The sequence below is a fragment of the Rhinopithecus roxellana genome, chromosome 10, assembly GCF_007565055.1.
Source record: "Rhinopithecus roxellana isolate Shanxi Qingling chromosome 10, ASM756505v1, whole genome shotgun sequence".
NCBI lineage: Eukaryota > Metazoa > Chordata > Mammalia > Primates > Cercopithecidae > Rhinopithecus > Rhinopithecus roxellana.
In genome coordinates this window covers 80,466,545-80,471,043 of record NC_044558.1, presented here as the reverse complement: position 1 = coordinate 80,471,043, position 4,499 = coordinate 80,466,545, and the positions used below count along the sequence as shown (strand labels likewise).

Below are 4,499 nucleotides of genomic sequence, written 5' to 3'. Positions count from 1 at the left end.
GTGGCGTGCGATCTCGGCTCACTGCAGCCTCTGTGTCTTGGGTTCAAGCAATTCTCCTGCCTCAGCCTCTGAGTAGCTGGGATTACAGGCATCCGCCACCACACTCCACTAATTTTTGCATTTTTAGTAGAGATGGTGTTTCACCATATTGGCCAGGCTGGTCTCGAACTCCTGACCTCAAGTGATCTGCCTGCCTCGGCCTTCCAAAGTGTTGGGATTACAGGCATGAGCCACTGTGCCTGGCCTATTGTTTTAAATTGTGAGATGAACAAAGCATACAAAAAGACTGAATATAACATACATGTGCAGTTTACAGAATAATAAATGTGAACCACGTACTCACCACACCGCTTAATGGGGCATGACCTATTAAATATCTTGGAAATCCCTCCCTAAATTCAGCTCTTTTATTTGCCCTAGAAGAAACCATTTCCCTGAATATGGTTAAGCATTTATTTGTTTGTCTTTATGTTTTTCTAATACGTATGGATTATTTTTTTTTTTTTTGAGACGGAGTTTCAGTTTTGTTGCCCAGGCTGAGTGCAAGTGCACGATCTTGGCTCACTGCAACTGCTTCCTGGGTTCAAGCAATTATCCTGCCTCAGCCTCTTGAGTAGCTGGGATTACAGGTGCCCACCACCACACCTGACTGATTTTTGTATTTTTTAGTAGAGATCAGGTTTTGCCATGTTGCCCAGTCTGGTCTTGAACTCCTGGGCTCAAGTCATCTGCCAGGCTCTGCCTCCCAAAGCACTGGGATTACAGGCGTGAGCCACCGCATGCAGCCAATTCCATCATTTTCTTTTCTTTATTCCTGTTGAGGGTTTGAAGTTGTGTGGTCATATTTTCTCCTCTGCGGGGCTGGAGAAGAGGTGGGGAACCTCAACCTTGAGACATCAACTCTGGCACATCTTGTACTTAGTAATTGGCACCCACTCAATATCCACAGCCCCATGGGCATGTGGGGAGTGTTGATGCAACCACACCATGGAGGCCAGAAAAAGAAATCCTCAAGCAACCCTTTGGGCCTGATGGACTCAGGGGACCTGGCTGAGTCTGCAGTTGGAATCACCACTTTCCCTTTCTTCTGGCCTGACTTCAGGGGGCCACTGTGTCGGCAGCTGCTGTCTGTGCAGATACTGTGGCTTCCTGTCCTCCTTCTTCTGTTCCTCCAGTCTTTCCCTCCGTCTCATTGCACTGTTGCTTTGGTTATGACTTGGGTAAAATCAGAGGCTTGAACTTGTTCATATCTAGTCTGACTCCAAGTACTCATCGAATCCAGCAGCATATCCTGATGGTTCTCCCTTCCAAAATAGTTCTATGTATGTAGAGGTATTCACAGATTTATATTTATATAAAAATAAATGTATATATTTACATTGTGGGATATAGAGCTATCTGAACATAACATGTATGTACAGTTTATGAAATAATAAATGCACACCAAGTAGTCACTGCCCAGCTTAATGGAGGATGACTAGTGTCTTGGAAATCCCTCCCTAAATTCAGTCCCTTTATTTGCCCTATGAGAAACTAGTGCTATATCTATAGCTCTATATGCCACTGTTGTAAATATATACATTTATTTATTAATTTTTTGAGATAGAGTTTTACTCTTGTTGCCCAGTGTGGAGTGCAATGGTGGGATCTCGGCTCACTGATTACAGGCATGTGCCACTGCACCTGGCCATACATTTTTTTTTTTTTTTGAGATGGAGTCTTGCTCTTATCGCCCTGGCTGGAGTGCAATGGCACGATCTCAGCTCACTGCAACCTCCGCCTCCCGGGTTCAAGTGATTCTCTTGCCTCAGCCTCCCAGTAGCTGGGATTACAGGCAACTGTCACCACGCCTGGCTAATTTTTGTATTTTTAGTAGAGACTGGGTTTTGCCATGTTGGCTAGGCTGATCTTGAGCTCCTGACCTTGTGATCCGCCCGCCTCGGTCTCCCAACATGCTGGGATTACAGGCATAAGCCACTGTGCCCAGCCCATAAATTTATTTTTTATACTGTTCCATTCACCCCTCAAACCCAACCACACTCTATGGCCACACAACAGATGAATAATCCTTTCAAAATATACGTCATGTCACTTCCCCGCTCAAAAGCTTCCAAGTGGCTTCTCATCACACTTTGAATAAAACCCAAAGTATTTATCCCATGGCCTCCCAAGGCCCCATATGGCCACTGTCGTTAAGACTGTGCCAAGCAGGCCTCAGGAACTTTGCGTTTGCTATGCCCTCTGGAAGGCTTTTCCTGAAGATCAGCAGTGGGCTGGATGTGTCCCTTCATTTAGGTGTCAGCTCATGTTACTTCGTTAGGGAGGTCCTTCCTTGACCACTTTTTTTTTCCCTTTTTTTTTCTTTTTTTTTTTTTTTTTTTTTGAGAAGGAGTCTTGCTCTGCCGCCCAGGCTGGAGTGCAGTGGCCGGCTCTCAGCTCACTGCAAGCTCCGCCTCCCGGGTTCACGCCATTCTCCTGTCTCAGCCTCCCGAGTAGCTGGGACCACAGGCGCCCGCCTCGTCGCCCGGCAAGTTTTTTGTATTTTTTTAGTAGAGACGGGGTTTCACCGTATTAGCCAGGATGGTCTCAATCTCCTGACCTCATGATCCGCCCGTCTCGGCCTCCCAAAGTGCTGGGATTACAGGCTTGAGCCACCGCGCCCGGCCTCTTTTTTTTTCTTTTTTTGGTGAGACTGAGTTTTGCTCTTGTTGCGCAGACTGGAGTGCAAAGCTGCAATCTTGGCTCACTGCACCCTCTGCCTCCCGGGTCAAGCGATTCTCCTGCCTCAGCCTCCTGAATAGCTGGGATTACAGGCGCCCGCCACCAGGCCCAGCTAATTTTCATATTTTTAGTAGAGACAGGGTTTCACTGTGTTGGCCAGGCTGACCTTTTTTTTTTTTTTTTTTTTCCATGTTTGGGGCTTGTTTTTGTCTCTCAAGTGTGAAATATAAGTCATGTTTTTACGATTTTTGTGAATCTTGACTTTTCACACCTTGTTTTTGTAAGCAAAAGTTTCTTATTAAAATAATAAAATGACTGTGTGCAATATTTATCTCAAGTGTTTGTTAAAACAGCATTGTTATTTCTCAGTCCAAGAGCAAGGATCAACCCCTGCAGAAGCTTAGGAACTATGTACAGAACTTTACAGAACAGAGGCAATACTTCAGCTTAAGCCTCTCTGCTGACCAGAGAATGAAATTCCGCATGGACTCAAGGGACAGAAGGAAACTAGGCAGGGAAAGGGAAAAGGAAAGTGGCCATCTGAATCAAATTTCAGCTGCCATCAGGGCACATCTTGTGGTGGCCACGGATTGTAGGCTGTTTTTGGAAGATTCGGGCTCAGCACAGGATTCCATTTGTCTACCTGGCTACACTCCTGGCTGATGTGCCATGTGGTCAATGTCACTCAAATCCCTGGCCAGCCAAACTCCTGCAGCAAAGAGTCCCAAATCAAGGATCAAGTTCCTCCGGAAGTCATTTCTATCAGTGGCAAAGTGGTAGACGCCCCGAGGCCAATCTCCCACGTTGTCTGATATTTCCAGAGTTTCACTGGCCAAGCTGGCAGCGCTCACCCGGATCCCCCTGGAAGCCATAGTAGGAAGCTTTGCACGGGCCTTTTTCTTTGAGATGGAGTTTGGCTCTTGTTGCCCAGGCTGGAGTGCAACGGCATGATCTCGGCTCACCGCAACCTTCACCTCCCAGGTTCAAGTGATTCTTCTGTCTCTGCCTCCTGAGTAGCTGGAACTACAGACACGAGCCAACACGCCTGGCTAATTTTTGTATTTTTAGTAGAGACGGAGTTTCATCATGTTGGTCAGGCCAGTCTCAAACTCCTGACCTCAAGTGATCTGCCCATCTCAAAAAAAAAAAAAAAAAAAAAAAAAATTGGCTTCTTTCTGATGTGGTGTGCATTCTTCAATACAGTACATACACATTTTATTTTATTCAATCACATCACGGCATATTTATTCCAATTACAGCCAATCTACCTCTTATTTTGATATAAAGTGCTCATTTTTCATGACCATTTAAGCCTGTGATGAAAATGTGTAGAATTCAACTTAAGTCAGGATACAGACCCTGAGGTTGCACACAGTCCTGTCAGGAGAGACTCCAAAGTTAGGATTCTTTGGCAAGGAAGACAGGGGGATTCTCACTGAGCAGGCAGCCATCAGTGTCCGCCATGTTGATTTTCTTTACTGACTCTCTCCCTAAGATAGAAATTTTGTATTTTTCCAGCTTCTTCTTAGCACTTTGGCTTTTGTTTTTATGTGTGCAAAGACATATCAAGCTTTGCAAAGGGAGGAGAAAAGTCCAGAGCACATGGACTATCCTCGGGTACTTCTGGTTTCTCTCTCAACTGTGGGTGCCATTCCTCTTCCAGGCTATCCATTTGGGCCTTTTTGGGAAATATCTTTGCTGTTTCCAGATACTCATGCCTTTTACATGAATCCCCTTTCAATATATTCCAGTATGTGGAGTTTGCAGTGAGCCAAGAT

At 45.5% G+C, this 4,499-nt stretch overlaps 1 pseudogene; it reads right to left on the bottom strand.

Annotated features, from left to right (window-relative positions):
• Window positions 1-3,368: 3,368 nt before the first annotated feature.
• Window positions 3,369-3,593, bottom strand: LOC115899906 (annotated as a pseudogene).
• Between the last annotated feature and the right edge of the window lie 906 nt (window positions 3,594-4,499).